The sequence below is a fragment of the Halichoeres trimaculatus genome, unplaced genomic scaffold (assembly GCF_033239565.1).
Source record: "Halichoeres trimaculatus isolate MK-OKI-2021-1 unplaced genomic scaffold, fHalTri1.1 fHalTri1_scaffold_22, whole genome shotgun sequence".
NCBI classification, from domain to species: Eukaryota; Metazoa; Chordata; class Actinopteri; order Labriformes; family Labridae; genus Halichoeres; species Halichoeres trimaculatus.
In genome coordinates, this window is record NW_027437200.1 from 14800817 (window position 1) to 14821749 (window position 20933).

At 39.4% G+C, this 20933-nt stretch overlaps 1 protein-coding gene across 22 annotated transcripts in view; it reads left to right on the forward strand.

Annotated features, from left to right (window-relative positions):
* The window catches only part of LOC141811063 (adhesion G protein-coupled receptor L3), a 324467-nt gene that overhangs the window by 40518 nt on the left and 263016 nt on the right, over positions 1–20933 (forward strand). The window lies entirely within an intron of this gene.

Sequence of the window (20933 nt, forward strand, 5' to 3'; positions counted from 1 at the left end):
TAGTCTTCTGCATTGTTCTCTGAACACAACCAATAAATCCCTTTATAGTATTACCAACACAACTGTTAACATACAAATAATTCAATCCTGAAGGTCAGGCCTAAATGTTTTGATGAAATAAGATGAATGCATGCATGAATGAATACAAATAACATATCTTTTTTTAAATAGTACAATCGCAGTAGAAAAGTGACAGATTGATTTGATGTAAAGCCTTGTAGATGTGTATTCCTGCCTGAAAAAAGCAGCACATTGGCTTTTGCAAGAACAACTATAAGTTACTATATTCCCCTCCGGTCTGTGTACAAAACTTTTTTTTTTAATAGCAGCCTTTGTGATCTGGAAATTGCATCGTTACATTGTGATGTTGGTTTCTAGAGCTGGGGCCGATTCAATTCTATCTCGATTTTTGGGGTGCCGATACGGTTTGAATTACGATTCTTCAGTGTTTACGATTTTTGCTATTTTTAGTTTTCTTTTTTAAAACCAGGCGATGTGAAAAAGTTAAATGATGATGATAATGTCTACAGACTATATCAGGAGCAATATTTTACCATAAAATGTACATCACGTGAGTCAGAGAGAAACATTTCACCCTCTGCTGGAGAGAAGTGGTAACTTTTTTCCAAAGCAGTTTATAAATAAAGACTTAAATGAAGAATTTAGATTAAAAAAAAATGTTTTTTTGATAAAGAATCCCAATTATAATATTGTCAAACAAAAAAATCCCAATATATTGTATCTTCTCCCACCTCTACTGGTTTCATTTTGCTTAATATTTCAGCCCTAATTTTAATTGCAATCAATTGCAAATAAAACAAGTATATTTATATAATTAAATTACAAATTTTATTTAAGATAATAAATGTATAATAAAATGTATAAATTATAAAACAAATTATAAAATTATTTGATAATTTTAAAATAAGATTTTTTTTAATTGAAATATAATTAATCATAAGTAAATTATTTTTTTTAATATAATTATTTAATATTATTATAATTTCCCTTATTGCAATTTCGTTGTACTTTGTTGCAATGACAAATTTAGTTCTACTCTAACCCTCATTGTGGAAGCAGTGAGAAACTGTCCATAGACGGTGGTTTTAAGATGTGTTGTTAAGCCCATGCAGTGAGTTCCACTACAGAGTCTTCTTGGTGCAGAGAGCCTCATTATTGTGGCTAACCCAGTATTAGTTTGTGGCCTTCAAAGGAGTCTTGATCTAAAACCATCACAATCTGTTTTTATCAGCGTTTTAACAGTGTTCCCAATCCCACATTCTGCACAGGAAGCACAGTTCTCTAATGAAGAGCATTCATGTGGGCCAATTTGCCCTGTTGTTTCTGTGCAGTAGGATGTTTATGAAAATGATTCATGCGAGGTACTCATCTTCATATGCAAATCCGTGGGACATCACCGGTAAGCCTTTAATTTCTGCCGCCAGCAGCAAGGAGGATTTTTCATTTTTTTGGTTGGTAACCATACGTATCTACTGAGCGTGTTTGGATTTCATTCCCTGATGCAAATGATGTTTTCGGTGTAATCATGCAAAAGCGCAGCTGGCTTCCATTTCTCTCCGCCTCGAGTCTCACACACCCCCAACCCCACCTGCCTCCACCCCTTAACCACGAAACCTTCACGCACCGACTCTTTCTTTCCGTCTGTTTGTCATTGTTGTTGTCTGCAACCCGGTGTTTGCTCTCCACGTCTCCCACTTATCTTCTTTCTCTTCCCTTGCTCACTTGTCAGGCCGGCTAAAGCCCTCCCCTCCTTGGCCTGTCGATACACACACTCCCCTGCACCTCCACCAGCCCTCTCCATACTTAATGGAGCCACCAGCCTCTGTGCCTCCTGTGGTGAGGCTGGATTGAATTCAATTAGGGAGATTGTTTGCCCTCCAGAGTTTACTGGTGGGCTCTGTGGATGATAGGTTTGCCTGCCGAAGCTCACACCCCTCTTCCTCCTCCTCCTTTTCCTCATTCACACAAACCCTTACACACATCCACACACAAACATACCCTTCGACATGCATCTCACCCATTGCCCTTGCATCCAACTCCCTTCCCCTCCCTCTCTGTTTCCCTAACCACTTCCTTACGGGGGTGTGTGCTTTTTTTCTTGTATACATTGTTTACATTGTTATCCAAGCCTCACTCGTTTTTTTTCCCTTTTTTTTCATCTTACAGCCTTGCATCCATAAGATCAAGGCATAAAAACTTACCACTATGGGAGAAAGTGTCATTTCACCTTTCTCGATAAGACCTCACGGGCTCATATCCTTCTTGCGACTGTTTCAGGAGATTTGATGACATGGGAGATTTCTGAGACGGAATAATTGAGAGGGACTTTTGAGCTTGATCCTCAACATCAACATACATCCATGGGTAATCCCATTTTTTAAAATTAATTTGCAACTCCACCAGCGTATCCGGGACAAAAGAAAGGACAGTAAATGTTGCTGACATAGGAAGAACGGTCACATTAGTTGCAAGGTGAAAATAGAATAGTGCTGTCATTTGAATAACACTGAGAACAGCGGGTGTTGGATCTTTTTTTTTATATGAAGCATAAATCAGGCACACACAGGTTTCTTACTGTGTAGAAACACATTTCAACAACTCGTCCCGCAGCCTGCTGATTTCCCCCAGATGTCACGCTGTGTGACAGCGTGCTGGTGCCTCTCAGGGATCAGATTCTGTATTAGTGTTGATGGATGTCAAATGGATTAGAACTAAGGAGTGCGCACATGATGGATATCCTAACACACACTGACGCAATCACAGCTCGAACGCGGCGAACTTTTGTTTTGCCAAATTTGGGATCAACTTAGATTGTGACTAATTTCACTCAGAGGAGAAAAAGATCTGTAAGATTTACCAGTTTGTTATTCACAATCAGCTTTTCACAAATTGATCTCTGCACTTAGCATGACTCCAGCTCACCAGTAATAAAAACAAGTTTTATAAGAAAACCAGCTGCAATTGTGTTTCAGCTAGCTAAAGGTTAACGCTTCTACACTTAAATCCAAAATTACTTCAAAGTTCATCTTAGGAACTTTTTCTTTTAGATTATTTTGGTGGACAAAGCAGTATTTGCTAAATTTTATGTGATCATTTGTATTTTTTTTCTCTCAACAATGCTCATCCCGCTTTTTCCTTGTCTAAGTGTTTTTCTTTGCTTTAATCTTTAAAAAAGGCTTTGTTGACACTTGCCCTGCAAGTGACCTTAGCAGTTGAAAACAACAGACTTTAAACAGTCACTCTTGTTGTTAATCGGGGTGCACCAATCACAATTTTCTGGGCAATCACCGATCCATAAAAAGCCTGACCTGCAGATTTGGGCTGGTACAGATTTTAATTTTGCATTTTTTATAACTAACAGCATAGAATTTCAATGTTACAATCTTATTTTATTGAAAATCATTGAACAATACCTGTGAAGCAATAAAATCTTTACATTTTAACTTAGACAACCAATAAGGTATCCTGAATTTTAGGTCTCAGAGCAAAAAGCAACAAAGGCTGGAGGATGGGCCGATCACAGATCCTCCAAAGTGAAGGAAATCAGCACAGATCGATCGGTGCATGTCTAGTTGTTAATGGTCTCACTTGGCTTCTTGTGTTAATATACAGACACCAGTATTAGGGTCCATTTACATGACAACAGTTTTAGGTTGAACCGCAAAAGTATTGTTGCATCTCGGCGTCGTGTTTACACGGAAACAGCATTTTAGTTGGCCTAAAACCCAAACTTTTGAAAACTGCCTCCAGAGTGGAATTTTTCTGAAACACTGCCGCCACCTTTGCCGTTTAAACAGCAAGTTGGCATTTTTGGTGGAAACGATGATGTCACGCTCTGCTTTGCACAAGTTATGGTTGTCATGGACCACCATGTTGTGCTTATGCCGCTCAATCTGCTGAATCTGCTGACTGTCTTTAAACGTAATGTGCATCTGTTGCTCTACTTCTGCACTTAGCATGATCAACCCAAGTATGCTTTGGTGGAGATCTACCAAAAGCTAGAGCGACAACTACAGGCATGGCATGCTCACTACAGCTTTTTCAGCCCCTTAGCATTTCCGTGTAAACACAGTTTTTTTTTCTCACTGCATTTTCTCTGTTTTAGCGTTTTCTTATAAAATGTTGTCATGTCAACGGGGCCTAAGTTTCATAACTAGATAAAACTCCTCACAGCAGCTTTAAGCCACAGAATATCTGTCTTAAAATGAAGCCTGTAAACATTATGCACAAGATTGTCCTCATCAAATTACTTTACAAAATGACCTTAGAACTCAACTTATATGGCTAAAAAAGTATGCTGACATTTTATAAGATATCTTTATATTGCACCATCACATGACTGTGTAGACATGCTGATATTTTGCTCCCTTAAAGTCAAGCTGAATGATTCCTGGAATAAAAATGCCTAAGGAATTGTTCAGCAAAGCTCCTTGACTTTTAAAAATCTATATCAGCATGCCAGCTTTCAAGAGAACGAACCTCCACACCCTCCTAAAATGCTTTGCATACCCAGCATGGTTGCCCATAGCATCAGCCATTCAAGTTAGTTTGACCATAATGCCCTGTGATGACATGAGCCCCGCCAAGATTTGGTTCTGTTATCTTAAAGCCCTGCCATTTGTTTTCATAGTGTGATCCTGCCTGGACCTCTCCAAAACATGCAAAACAGCTCATTTGAATGGAAAGGCAGTGAAGAGCCTTTTGGCCGATGTCAGCAGTGTTCTTGAATTTGAATCCCGTCCAGAGATAGTTGACTTTGCACGTCTTTGTTGTTGTGTCCTGTTACTTGGGCGACTGCGGTCGGCGCCCAAGCCGTCTGTCTCAAGGATCCCAGGGCAGGCCGTTGAAACCCTCTAAATGAGCAAATTATGTCAAAGGCACACATTGCTTGATGTAGTGCGCGGCTGATAAAGACAAAATGTGTTGACCCTCCTGCAAATTGGTGTTGTCCTGACAACAGCAACCTGCTGGAAATGTATTCGCTGAGATGTGTTTGTGGTCATTGTGTCCCAACAGGAAGAGGGTGTTAGTGGGAACGCTCCTGCAGCTGCAGTAAAATCTCACTTGGTCATTTCAGCTTTGCTTAAAAAATCAGGCTGCAAATTGAATCTTTATTCCTGAGACATGTTAAAAAAATAAATCATTGTTGATTTTTATCTCAAATGTGCTGCCATTAGCTGAATTTATGCATCCCTACTCTTGTTTGCAGCTGGGATGGAAAGAAAAACACGACAACCTACCACACCAATGCAACCATTCCCTTTTGTTCAAGCGACTTTTTGCACTGCACTTAAGGCATCTGTAACCTTAATTATTTATTGTTGGGTTCTTAAGGAGGTATATTTTTATCTTTGCTTGTGTGGTCATGCTTAATCAGCAAATGTGTTCGCACTTGTGTGAATACGTACAGTAAATGTGCCTGCTGCCTAATGTTATGTTAACAGGGATGTTTGTGCATGTCCACCCACTCCACCTCTCAATGCAATATTCATGTATTTTGTGGCCCAACATTGCTCTCTCGAGCTGCATTATCATGACAAAAGCGTGATTTTATTCATCAGTGATTTCCACATTGGGCCATGCATTTTTAACTACTGCAAAGTCTGTTCCTCACTGAGGAATACTCGTACCTGGAGGGTTTTTTCACACAGACACACACATACACACAAGTGTAGAAATCAGGAATCAGCCTACATTTGTTCTAATAGTTTAATTAAACTATTCTTATTGTGATTTTTTGGACCAATATTCAGAATCTCTATTTAGTATGCAATTTTATTTTATTTTATTTTTTGGGGGTGGAGGTGGGTGTGTTTATCTCCTGCATTATCCACTGAGCACAAACAATACATTATTCCAAAGTATGACCACAATGAAAAAGAATACTGTCAACATATAAACAATTATTTCCTTCACTTTTTAATTGAAAAGGAAAAGGAACCCCGTGAAATTTTATTGACCTCCAGTTGTCAGTAAGAGTAACAAACTGTACAGTATAAAGTGAACAAAGGGAATGGCTCTGCCAGCCACAGTCATTCTGCAGAAACAGAAAATTTATTTGTAGATTAATTTATAAATTAAAAAAAAAAAACCACTAATAAAGAGTACCATTTTAACACTCAAGGGCAGCTTTATACATTAACGGCTCCCTTTGGAAAAGCAAATGTGTTCTGCACAATACGGCAGCCAGACCATAATTCTGTTGTCGTGACGCTGAACAGGACAAGGGGAAGAAAAAAAAAAAAAAAAAGAAACAGAAAATTTACTTTTTTTTTGTTTTAAAGAAGAACAAGTACAAGTTACTGTGTTCCCTCCAGGTCTGTGTACATGATTTTTTTTTCTTAATTGCAGCCATTGCAATTTGAAAATTGCATTCTGTTACATTGCAATCTAGGTTTCAATTCGATTAATTGTTCAGCGATATAGGGGACTCAGCTTTTTAATCATTTTTTGTTTAAAGTGGAAAAAAGTGATGTACAGAAGTTTCGGCTTTGAAATTTGTCTTTTTTTATTAAAGGCACCATTAGGAGGTATAACAGTTGTATTGATTCTTGAGACCTCTTTAGTACAAAATGGATGGTGCTTTTTTTACAGATGGACCAATTAATCGGTCTGCCTATTGCTTGGGTCGATTGATGAGATTTTGGTTTAACTAAAGGTTTGGCCTATTAAAAATTTTTTTACCATGTTAGCGCTGACCTTTATGACCTTTCCACATTCTACATCATGCCATAATTCCCCTCTATCAACGCGGCCTTTTTTGAATTATATGATTTTTCTCATTCGAAAACATTGTCCAATAAATTTTGATATTTATTTTTTACTTAAAGAGCAGTCATATTCATAAATCCCTAGCATAGCGTAGTGTCTTTTCTTCCTCATGAGTTTCTGCTGATGACAGCATTTTACTGTTGGTCATGAAAAGGCATCAGTATACGCGTGGGACTACTTTAAAATCACTTTAAAACTCCTCAGTAGGTCTTAAATGCAGAGCTAGCATATGGTTAGCTTGGCAGTGAATGTGTCCTTCCTCAAAATGTAACAAACTCTTATTACATCAAAGGTTTCATAATAATAGACACACAGCTTTTGTTTTTAAAGCTCCTGTGAGAAAGTTCCTGTTATTGATGATTTGGCACCCCATGTGGATGAAGTGGTAGCTTTAATTTCTTTCCAGGTCTGGTCTTGTTTTTGTAAAAGTTTCCTGAAAATGTTAGGGATAGGTACTGAATTGGCTACTTTTAATAGGTATCAACCCAGATCCATCTGTTGTACCGCGTGCTGATTCACATAAAATCAAATGGTACCATGGCAATTTTCCATACCAGACATAAACACAGCATTGCAAGTTTATATATTGAGAAATGAATATGTTAAGTTGAAAAACTTTGAGATATTATTATTAAACAAATTAACATTTACTACCGACAGTACCAAAAAATTGGTACTGTTAAGTACCGATACCGATAGTCAGGTGCGTGGCATAGGTACTGTATTATTTCAAATGTGAGGTACCCATCCCTAGAAAATATACTTATCCTTGTTTCTTGGCTTTTAAAAGTGTCTTGCCTGACACCTTCCATGTGGCAGCATTTACATGCATTAAGAATAAACCTACAGAGAAAAAAATGATACAAACCAGCCCAAAACAATTCTCACAGAAGCTTTAATCCCAAAAGTCACTGTCTGTTCCTTCCTTTAACACTGGTCTTGTAGATTGATCTTTTCCAGAACCACACTTTTTGTCACAACTTGTGCTTTCTCCTCTCTAAATCTTTTTCCCCTCACACATAAAGCCACACTGTTATTGCCTGTCACAACCCACCTCCTCAGTCCCAAAAGGGCCACACAGGTGAATGTTTCGCTTGTCTTGATTGGGAGAAGTAAAAGCCCTTTCAACAATGGTGCCCCCAAAGCCTGACAGCCACAGCGGTAAATTTGGAGGGAGCTATTTTCAGTAAAGGGAAGGGGGTTACTGGGATGTTAGCGCAAGTGCCTTGTCATGGGCTGGCTCTCCTGATACCTTCCCTGACAGTTTGGGCGTCTTAATAAAACAACACCCTCTGATGGTGAGCTCCATTGTCTTGCTCCTCTTCTTCACTTCCTGCTGTGACTCTCTCCAGTGCACCCTCCTCCTTCTCCTCACCGTGACCATTTATGCTAATCTGAACGAACAAGACGATCTGTTGACGACGATTATTCAAACGCTCTTTGCACCTCTGGGGCTACGCTGATATCATCTGACACGACGGAAGAATCCAAAGCAGCAATGGCCCTAATTTGAAAGACACTGATGCTGTTTGAGCTCTGAGGCACTGAGCTGGAGATACGGTAAGCGGATACTGAAGTTAGTATCTGCAACGTTCAGTCGCGTCTCGTCTAAAGAGATGCCCACAAACTCATTGAGTGGTTTTTGTTACACTGAGTCTCCCTTGAACTTTGCCTGCACCCTGTCCAAAGCTTCAGCTCCTGCAAGGTGTGCAGCTCTAATCAGCTCTGTTTGATGTGCGAAAGCAGAAGGCTTTACGGAGGGAGCCAAGATCTCTCAGGACATTAAGGGGAGAGGAGAGGAAGAGATTACTGCTGGTCTTTTTATAGAGGATCACTCCATCTTGTCCTTTTTAGCTCACTCATTAGTTCTCGCTTCCCCCTCGAGGGTGATTCTCTCTTTTTGTCTCACTGAGACTGGAGCCACTTGCTTCATGTTGGCGAGGAGTCTGTCTAGGTATCAGTTAACCAAATACGACTCCCCAGCCTGTACGCCATCGTACAGTCTCAGTCAGGAAGTGCTTCGGTGGTCAGGACTGCTCTTGCACTGGCAGGTACTGGGGAGTAAGAAATCGACCCAGAGAGGGAAAGGGAGACAGATGAATAATGATCGCTCGTGCTTTGCTTTTCTTTTGTCGCCAGTGGAAGCTGTAGAGCCCGTGACATGCCTTTTCTCCGTTTTCTTCCCCTAGTTTCCTCCCTCCCTTTGGCTAGCACCTGTGAAATCAGACATCCCTCTGTGCCCGTCAAAAAATAACCAACAGCCTGCGACTTGCTGTCAGGGGAGTTCACTGCCTTACAAACCGGCGAACACGCTGAGGTAATCAGAAGTTGTCAAAAGCAAGGTGTCCTCTGCTGAGACTGAAAGTGAGGTTCATGTCCGCCTGTCCAACAAGTCCAGGTGTACTGATGGCCTCTCTTTAAAGCAGAATCCCTCAATAACGCCCTTTGACTGCACATTTCCCTGCCTGATTGTTGTTTCCCGTTAAGGAGCTCGTGGTCGCTGCTGTCCGACCTGCCACTCAATTATGTGATGTAGCGCCTTCATCCACTTTCTCAGCCCCTTATAATGAAACAACATTTTCCAGCATGATGACTGCTGCTCCTTTTGCATATTCCCCAGTGCTTTATGAAAATTTAATTTACACATTTGTCCTCCATATGCATGACTCACTCCTTAGCCCCTCTCGAGAGGAAGCGCCCGTCTTACGAAAACACAACCAGAGAAATTATTGATTTGCATCTGTTTATCCGCGATGAAGTCGAGCACCTCCCTGCTGTCAGCCCAGCGTTCTCTGTGTGATGATCCCAAAGGTGCCATCACGCCCGTCTGTCCTTTTTATAGTGGCTCTAAACCGCGGACAGGGGGCTGCAATCTGTTTCCATCCTTCCTTGAATTTTATTTACAGCCCCAGCCTTGCAATAAAGCTGAAAATTTATGACTTACTTTTTAATTAGAAATAATGTCTTGTAGAGTTTAAGTGATGGATGGTTTAATCAATATATAGACTGCGGCTGGCCGTATGATAAACGTGCGTATTGACAGCGTGCAGAGTAGCCTAACTTAACACTTGTCTTTCAAAGAAATATGTCGTGTTTGTTGCGTGATGGAAACCGTACGCTGCCCCTTTCCACGCCTCTCTCTATTCTTCCTCCCTCTGTTTTGCTGCCTCTTGCTTCTCTGTCAACACTTTTTCTCAACAGGCCATGTTTTCTCCAGAATGCATCAACCTCCCCTGTCACATTGTATTTAGGCAATTATTTTACCCCAGTAAAACCCCCATTGTGTTGGATGCCACATTTGCTGGGGTTTAAATAAAATAAGTGCTGAAGGTAGATTCCTGTGAATGGATTCTGACAAGCTCGGAAGAAAGCAGTTCTCAATAGGTAGAGATTTTTTTTAAAAGGATTTGGCAGTTTCTCTTTTTTATTATTTCTTGCTCAGGTTGAGGAAAGAGAGCAGAAAGGATTTTCAAGTAGAATAATTAAATGGGAATCAAGTCAATGGGATTTGTTCCCTGGCGCTGTGGATGATTGCATAATATACACCAGGGATGGAATTATGGTACTTGACAGCTGAAGTTCAATTTTGTCACTTGTGGCTTATTGTGAAGTGCTCAGACAGGACTGTGCAGAACTTTATGTTGCAGTTCAAAGCACGGTGCAGTCAAGTCATGGTTAAGTCAACCAGGTGTCCACAAAGTCATGACTGAGATCGTGACAGAAACAACACTTCAAGGGTTTGAGGACAAAAGTTAAGATGCATGGCAAAGGCAGGTCAAGGCCAAGCCTAGATCAGTGCAAGTCCTTCACTATGTGGCAGTCTTAATGATACACTTTAAACTATGAAACCAAAGGTGCTTCCAGAATTTGGAAAAAATCAATACAACATACATCTGATTCCTTATCATGCAATGATACAGATTCCAATCATATGAAATGCAATGACAATTATACGAAATGATGTGGTATAATGATATAATGTGATACTGTTCGAAATAATACATTATAATACACATGGATAAGAATTGATACAGTACAAAAGACACAAATAAACACAATACGATACGATATGATATATGATATGATATTTGATATGATATTATGTAATATAATTTGAAATGATATTATATGATATGATATGATATGACATGATATGATGTAATATAATTTGACATGATATGATATGCTATAATATGATATGACATGATATGATATGATATGACATGATATGATATGATATGATATGATTTAAGATATGATATGAAATGATATGATGTGATATGATATGATATGCTATAATATGATATGACATGATATGATATGATATGACATGATATGATATGATATGACATGATATGATATGATATGACATGATATGATATGATATGATATGATATGATATGATATGATATGATATGATATGATTTAAGATATGATATGAAATGATATGATGTGATATGATATTATGTAATATAATTTGACATGATATGATATGATATGATACGACACGATACAATACGATTCTACTTGAGATGATAAAATACTCTACATAGGGGATAGCTAGCTGGCAGTTATGCCAAGTTTCAACAAGGTGTGAGAAGACTCCAAAGCAACTTAAGCATGACAACTGAAATCAACATTTCCCGCCCAGTATGATGTTACCATATGCTAACATGTGTCTCATGTCTCAGTGTCAACACAAAAAGTCAACAGTACCTGAACTTTTTTTCCACAAACTGATTATGCTATGACTTATTGGAACTCCTTTTTTGTTTTGAAAGCGTAGAAAATGATTTTAGACCAATTAGAATTAAGTATTTTGCAGAAAAAGCTGGTTGTGACACAATACGTTATATGTATTGATTAAGATATGACACAGTTTGACATGATATGATACAACAAGGTTTTATATAATGTCATAATATTATTAATGTGATTTGAAAATTTGACCTTGAGCATGCTACACACTTCTTCCTAGTGCTTGGAAGATAATGTGTGAATAATATTGTATTCACAGCAAGTAGCAAGTCCACACAAATTATTTTTTTGATGGCGCAGTTGACGTAAAGAAGATGGTGTGAATGGTGCAAACCAGGCCGTGCAACTGATGTATAATCATAATTTGCAACAGTCTATTCACAAAGAAGTGAGTAATTAAGCTAACAAAACCAAAACATCCATTCAAGTGAGTTGGAGTTTGGTGTAAACTATTTTTTCAATTTTTGTTTAAAGAAAATAAATCACATTTTTTCATGATAATTCAATGACGTCGTCTTGACTGGGCTTCTAAAACTTTGGGGTTTGGTGCTTAGAGAAATTAATTTCATCTGTAGAAAGACCTAAATCTCACAAAAGAAGAAACTACTGCAATAGTGATAGGACATGGATAAACCATAAAATAAGCTTTTACAGTAAAAATTGTGTTACTGTTATGAAATCCATGTCATTGATTTGTTTTTTACATGTCAATCTTTAGCCCATGACTTATTAACTTATTGACTTAGTAACTCAAAGTGTTAAAAAAAAGTTCAAGTCAGAGTTGAAATCTCTAAAATCAATAGTTCTAATCTTACAGAAAATTCATGTGCCTGAGAAAAATTGTGTACATTTCTACACCATCACAAACAATCTGTTGGTTTCTGTGGCTCTCCAGCCCATCTGACTTAAAGAGGACTCCAACAGGAAGAACAATGGTATCCATATGCACACATAAAGGAGGGAGCACACCAACATGATATCATCTGTCCTCTAAGACCAACCACAAAGCCTTTCTTTCTCATTGATTAGTGTTGCATTCACTGCCCAGGGCATGCACAGGCCCTAATAATGACTTCTGCTTTGTTTTCATGCTCTCTGGAATAGAATAACCAGGAATGACATAGATCCCATGCTTTGGAGCTTGACTAGTCCTTTTAGTCAATGGTTAACTGTTCTTCGGCAATTCAAAGCATCCGGCCTCTGTCGCAACTGACCGCACTCCTGTAGATCTTGACCTGGGTTGGTTTTCTTGCCCCTCTCCCCCGCCTCGGCCTCACTTCCACTCTTCTCCATTCCCTCATTCTGCTGGCATGTCTAAGCTTATCTTGCCTCCTTTGTGCAACATAAGCTCGTAGATAAGCAGCATATTGGGCCGGGTTACTCATGTCTGTCTTGTTCATTCATCAGAATCCTCTAATTCCCCGCAGAAACCTATTTCCCAGGCTGCAGGTGGCCCGTGTTGTAACGTGGAGGGCACGCCTGATCTCAACAGAGCAAACATAGACATTTAGTCACCGCTGATGCTTTTGTATTCTGTACGAATGCCGGTAATGCTCCGCTATGTATGTGCACTGCAAGTGTACACATGACTAATCTCTGAGACGGTGTAAAAACATGCCAATGATAGGTACGCGGCTTTACCTGAGATTAGCCGTGAAGTCAGGAATTATTCATTTGTTGTATTTTCCCCCTTGATTGACAGACAGGTGGCAACACACAGAATACACAGAATGCTATAGGAATCTTTAAGAGTGGTGTCCCATAAGCCCCAGAGTCCACAGCTGTTTCCAGTTGCTACATCGTGGAAATGCGTAGCCTCCAGCTGGCTTGAACTCACCTTCCTCGAAGCATGACCCAGTTCTTCCAGTTCCATGACACACGGAGCGGTAACCACGATGAAGAAGGGTTTGTCAGGAACAAGCTACGACAAACCTGAGCAAGACTAATTCCCTGGGACTCCAACTGGTCCTGTTCACCGGTACAGGGTCACCGCCGTTCGCGATCTCTGTTCTGGGCAGTTAATTAGGAATTAGAACATGGCACGACCCTCAGGATGTTCTCCATGGTTAGAATAATGAATACCTGGAAATGGCGTGAAGCAGGAGCAGGAAGAAAAAAACCTTTGGCTTGTGCACGAGTCATTCCATTAAGACTTTTGAACTCATGTGGCCCTTAATAATTACACATCTTTCCTCCATTTCTTTGCAGCCTTTCTACATGAAAGTACATCTTATTTCATTAATTTTGAAGGATTTCGGGGAATAAGGTGGTGCTCTCCGGCTGGATGAATTAGACTCCTATTTGCCATGTAATCTACTGATTCATACATTTAAAGAGAGGGAGGTACTCAATGAGTTTCAGCTTTTTTTTCTTTCTTTTTTTAGCACCTTGTCCTGTGATACATTAACCAATGCTGCTAGTGGCCTTGTTAAACACATTTATCACACTTAGTTTCGCACATATCTATGTCTAAAGCACTATTTGCACTGGATTAGTATGACCTGGGGGATCTTTGGTGTTTTGCAAGTTTCCTTTGTATCACTGTTTGCACAGGATAAAGGAAGTGTAATTTACACTGACTTTCCGACGTTTCTGACAAATACTAAGGCACTGCAAGACATCCAGCAACATCACACTCTACCACAGCTGGAAACTCAGTAAACTGCATCCAAGAATGGGCATTTAAACCTTTAAGACTTAATTTATGAAGTTTAAAACGAAATGTTCAAACTATACTTGCAGTAAACTGGTGTCAAAACCTTTCTTTGCAACGACCAACACAGCCTCCATCATCAAGCTCAAGGAGCCCAGGAAAGATATAAATCCAAATTTCTGAAGCACCATTTTGGATTAAGTACATAAGGAAGACCTTTCTGTGCCCAAATATGTGGTTGAAGTTTCCTAGAATTTGTACTTTACAAATAACAGATACGGTCTGTTGACACCATAGACTGTAAAAAAAAAAAGACGTCCTCTTGCTTGGCTCGAAGTGAGGTCTCCACAAAAACTGCTGCCCCTGGTGGCGGGCTGCAGTATAGGTTAAAAAATCTGGCTTTCCAGCCATTCCAGATAGGCTGTGTTCAAACTTTAAAAAATGAATACACCTCACAGAAATGTTTCCCAATTCTGATTGTTATTGTGATATGAAGATATCATTTGGCTGTCTTGTATTCAAGTCCACTTTTTTTCTGAAAAGTTTTGTTTTCATTAGTTATACAAGGTAAAAAACAAGGCTTTACGTCACTTTTAATGATGACTGACAGCTGCCGTTCTTGTGTATTTTTTTCAGGGATTGTAAATATGCCAGAAGGTAGAGTCGAGATGATTAGACTCTTGAAAGAAAAAAAAAATTATTACTTTTGTCACCCAGCTCCACTCAGGTTGTCCTAGAATCCCTTATCGTTTCTACTGCGTAGACTCTGGCTGCACAACTGCTACCAATGGCTGCGCCTGTGTTGGGGGTATTTTGGCTTCAAAACCGTACAATGATAAATGGCGGAGCCACACTGTCAACTCTATATACAGTCGATGGTTGACACTGAATTAGATGTCCCCTGAAATTTTTATAAATGATTAGAAGACCCTAAGTCACACTCATCTCCTGGGAAAAGTGAAGGGACAAGGAAATGAAGGTGACAACAAATAAAAAAACTGTTTTTAGAGTCTTTTTTTTTTTAGTTTTGGGCACGGCGGGACTTTAAATTCCTTATTATATCCATGATACCGCTTGTTTCTTGTATTCCATTTCTATCACCAAAACAGGAACCGCCTCTGTGCTGTTTATATATTCTAAGGCGAATGCAGGGCAGGTGGAGTGTGGGTTCAGTAGGCTAAAAATACAGCTTCGAAAATTCCATATACATGCTTTTTAAAAAAAATCCAATTTAACCTATAATTCTCACTGCCTTTCTGGTGCAGCTGGCGTGTTCACGTGGGCCGACAGTGATTTTAACATTCTTCCCCAGTATACGGCTCAGATTTTTGCTCCCCGTCTACCATATCATAATCATTTGGCCCAATGCCTTGATTCGAATTGGTGAATTGTTCCACCCCGAGTAGGTAGAGAATGATACATCTGCTCACGGCCCACATTATTTTATCAACTGCATTTGCAGGTCACAGTGCAGTGCAAGAAGGTGGTGTAGTGTTTTTTTTTTTTCCCTCCCCCTGTCTGTGCTGGCAGAGAGTACGCCCCAGTACACACAGTCCCTAGATGCAGTCTGGCAGGCCTAGTGAATCATCTTCCCGTCACAGGTGGAGGAAATACAACAGCGGGATTGGCAGTCCAAAGGTGGCGTCTGGCCCGCTGTTGAGTGAGGTGTTTGGCTTGCTTCCTCTGGAAACGAGGATATGTCATATTTTTCATGCAGTTGAAAGCACCTAGATTTTTATTTCCTGTACCCGGCGGGACTGAAGCTGTGCTGTTGAGTGAAGATTATATTCCAATTTCCTCATATATGTAGAATCATCTGTATGAATCCTAGCCCTGCTAGCATTTCTTTTCTGTTTGTTCATTGTGTGCGGATGTGTTCGAGAGGCTGTTTCATCCAAGCTCTTGTAGGAAGGTGGGTGCGAGGGCCGCTGATCAAAGGCAGAATCCTCAGGGCCAACAAGGGCCCCGGCATGAGCAGCAGATGTTTCCCGTTTCTGTTAGCGCCTCAGTTAGAGCTATCCTTATTTAACCAGCTCCGACTAATGGCCCCCGCTGGTGTCAGAATACGCCAGATCGCTTTTCTTCTCTTTTGTGCGCGGGACATGGGACCAAACACGAAACGCCAGGGATATCTTGTTCCTCTGTGACACCCTCATTGTGCTCCTCAGTGCATTTCTGGCCAGAAAAATCCCTCTTTTTTCAGTAATTGGGTGTGAATGAAACACTTGCGCTTGCCTATTGTCTACAGTGTAGTCTTGCATTCAGGCCAGTGGTTAAACAAGCCAAGAGAGAAGGCAGAAAAGGGTAGAGAAAATCTGCGTGGGAGGGGGGAGCTCATATTTAAGGCATTGTAAGGAGAGACAGCTAGAAAAGGAGGAGCGTGTGTGGAAAATAAGAAAATATTCTCACATTTTAGTCAGCAGAAATGAGGGTAGCGGGAGAATAACTGCAAAAGAAAGGGAGAAGAAAAAGTTTTGAAAAGTAGCAAGGGAACACAAACGGTTTCCAGCATGTGAGTATAAAGACAACTCACAAATGAAGGCGTGGAATACAAAGTGGACAAGCACCTTGGTTTAATAAAATCAGCCAGCTAAGAGCAGGGTTGTTCGTATGGCATATGAGAGATTGATTGAGAGATTCAGTGGGCCTAATTGTGCTGTACCATCTGCCCAAGTTACAGAACCTGCCAGGCATGTGACAGTTTCCAACAGGCTCACTGACGAGCAGATGTGTGCAGGAGAGTCTACGCTTCTGTGTGTGCGAGTGTGTGCGTGTGCAAAGCAAGTCAATCTCACTTTACTTTGTGATCACATCTTCTTTTAGGGGAATTAAGACAAGAATTTTCTGTCTCCAATCACAGAGAAGTGACAAATGCAAATGCACGTTGCGAAAGTTCTTTTTCTGCATAATTAAATCTCTTTGTGTGGCATTTCCTTGTGTGTTTTATTATTTTGGGGATCTGCCAGTAATTCTGGAGCAGTCATTGTTGCTGTCAGCATTGCTATTGATATAACAGCCTGACAAATGTCACAGGCACAGAATGAATTTCCATAAATCAATCAACTATTCCCCCCCTTCCCCTTGCAGAATGAAACATATCGCCAGTGGAATTAGACAAAGGAAACTAACAAGATGCTCTACACAAAACATGCATACTAATTCATCCAGCAAATTCATTTGTTATTCATTATGATGGCTGACGAGGGATTTCAAACTTTGACCTGTAGATTTCATATTTACTGGCAAAGCACTAGCTACAAAACTTTATCAGTCCGGTAAGTTAGCTGGCATAGCTGGCACCATCATCTGTTAGAGTGGAACTTAAGCTAGCTGCTACAGACAGCTGAAAGATGAAAATGGTTGATGACACTCATTTTAAGGTGAAGGGGAATGTAATGAGTGCCAGCTAACCTTTTTCTTTTCTAACTAATTTCTATTATTTACAGTTTTTGCTAAGAGTTGGACAATACTATTGCTGCCAATCTTTGTCTTTAGGCTAAAATTTAAGCTAGCAGCTTAAGATTGTGAGCACCAGCAGCGCAAAACCATAAACGACTGAAAGTTTGTTTTTTTGCTTAGAGTTAAGTGAGAAGATGATACCTCTTCAAGTCCATTAGGTAAAAATTAAGCTAGCAACTGCTATCAGCAAGCTTCCTCAGAACAGCTTACCTCTCTTTAATGACAAACCAATCCCCACGATAGAGGAGCAGGTTGATGTTACTTCAGTTTTTAAGTAAAATTCAAGCTAGCAGCTACATCTGGTTAGCTTTCATTGCACAAAGACAAGAATCAGTCAACAAGCAGCTAGCTTATCTTTCTCACCTAACTTATTACTGTGAGACATTCAATTAAGCTTGGAAGCTGAAATTAAAAAGGAGAAGTTGACATTTCTTTAGCTTAAAGGATCAGATTGATAACACTAGTTTTGAGGTAAAATAAACACACAAAAATCAAGCTAATGGCTGTTTCATTGTGCTGCAAGACTAAAAAGATTGAATCATTTCTTCTCATCTTGCTAAAAAGAAGTTCAGTAGAATTTAGTTGGGTTGTTTAAACTTGTATCTCCATGTGAACTGTAAAAGGAGTTACCTTTCGCTTTCTTGTGAAGAGGTTGCTAAAATGTTTGATACCAAATTTACACATTTAGGGTAGAAACCAAGCTAGCAGCTGCTGTTGGTTAGCTTTCTCGCCATGTGGCCAAAAAACAGTTAAAACAGCTCTCTTCCTTTTTTGTTGTAGCTGACTACTTACTACTAATACTTTTTACAACGACAAAGTAAAAGGGTAAATTTTCTCAAAAAGAAAATAGCTTGAGTTGGACAATGCTATTGATGCCAACCTTTGTCTTAAGGCTAAAATTTAAGCTAGCAGCTAAAGATTGTGAGCACCAGCAGTGCAAAACCAAAAGTGACTGAAAGTGTGTTTTCTTGCTCAGAGATAAGTGGGAAGAATGATGCTTTTTTAAGTCCATAAGATAAAAATTAAGCTAGCAACTGCTATCAGTTAGCTTCCTCAGAACATTCCAAACAGCTTATCTATCTTTAATGACAAACCATTGACAAACCAATCCCCATGATAGTATTTTTTGTACTAAAAAGATTGAAACATTTATTTTTTAAACTTATATCTTGATGTGAACTGTGAAAGGAGTAACCTTCCACTTTCTTGCAAAGAGGTTGCTGAAATGTTAGATACCACTTTTTAGCTTTTAGGGTAAAAATCAAGCTAGCAGCTGCTGTTGGTTAGCTTTCTCACCACATGGCCAAAAAACAGTTCAAACTCTTGCCTTTTTTGTAGCTGATTACTTACTACTAATACTTTTTACAACTAGAAAGTAGAAGGGTACATTTTCTCAAAAAGAAAATTTTTGTACATTGTCTAAAATTGTTAAGATAGGCTATTGTTTAGAATCCCTTTGAAGGGCTTTTGAACCACAAAAGGCTCTTTGATGGAGTGCAAATGCATGCACAACCTCCCTATTCTTACAACAGGATCTAGTTTGTAGCATTGATGTATCCAAGGACAATTTAATTCTGTATTTTTAACAAAACAACCTGTTTTAATGTTAAATTTTTAATACGAGTGGCTTTTTGAAGGTAAAACAGAATACAGAATAAAAGTACTGAATTATATCTCCATAATGTGGCAAAAAAGTCGAGCTAATGAAGTATTCAAGGCCAAATTTGTGTGAAACCAGACATTTAAAACTAATAAAATGTGTGATGTTATGAATAAAGAAACAATCACCTGCTTTTTTCTTGCTGCTATAAACCAGAGTAGTATTCACCTGGAATCAGACGCCTTCATTTTGCCAAAGTTGGAACAGCAGATTAGCCTGCAAGCTAATTGCTTGTGTATATTAAATCACCAGCAAACATCCGTCTGCTGCTTTCCCCATGCCAGAAATTTGACTTGGCTTATATATCTCCTTGTACTCCTGTTAGACATCACTGTCTTATATCATTGCTATTATTACTATAATCAATTACCCTAAAAGACATTTGTAATCTTGAAGAATTATATATTCAGAGCTAATATCATAAAACCAAACGCCCAGCAGTGACTTTAGGCCTGAAAAATACAATTTGCCTGTATTTTATTCATTGCTACTCATGAAATCCTGCTGAACTCTATTGTCCCCTGTATGAACATTTAACTGCTCATTTAGTGAGTTATGAAGCTGCAGTATCTCCAACAACATGAAACATAAAAGTAATGTACATGGAGTTTGGACAGATGTCCAAGCAGCAAAACATGATGATTAAAAAAAGCAATTTTAAATGCAGGCATTGAAATTTGTCAGTGCAAATCCTGCAAATCATGATAAAAAAATATGACAGGTAGGATATTTGTAGTTTGAAATGATGAAAAGTCATTAACCACATGTCAGAATCAGTTTGAGCGGAGTCAGTTGTGTCTTATTTTTGTCCCTTTCTTCTGCGACCCTCCCTCTTTTCCTTGATTTGGCCGTCGATGACAGCAAACGTTGGCATGTGTTTCATATTCTGCATACTCATATCCCTAAGTCCCTCTTGTAATTACTATTCAGTAGATGCACTGTTTGGCACAAGGACAAAAGTTTGCATAATTTATGCAAGGCCGTCATCAATTTTTGAAAAATGGCCCCGGTCTTTTCTTGTGCTTTTAGCTAAATAGATGCACTTCAGCCTGGACATAAAACGACCGCAAGGAACAGAGAAACTTTATTTATATCTTTATCTAAACTTTGAACCAATGCAGACTTCAGGCTGTATATTAGGGCTGCCCTGTCCAGCTTGTAAAAAGAATCACTTCACTTCTTCCCATGAGCCTTCTGTGCAATACCGTTGGGATAAAGTGACTTCAGAGTATGAAGAATATAAAAATAAGTAAGACACATCCTTCGCCTTCTGAAAAAGTCAACTCCTCTGATAAAGTCGTAGACGATGAGCCGAGTGTGATAAAACGTTGCAAACTTCTTTTTCTGGATGTGTCCCAGAGGGCTCTCACCTGAGGACTTGGAGTTATTTCCAGCATGCTTCATCCCTCTGAGGAAAAGAACTCTCCATCCTGAGAGAAAACCTCCTTTTTTTACTCTAATGAAGATCAGGACGATGTAAATAAACTCCCTCTATTGCGAAGTCCTTATTTTCCCCTCAGCATACATCCCACGCTGGATCCCTTCCTCTCTAATCCTTGTTGTAAATGTTTTTCCGCTGCATTGTCCGCTGGTTTGGATTACAGTAATCTA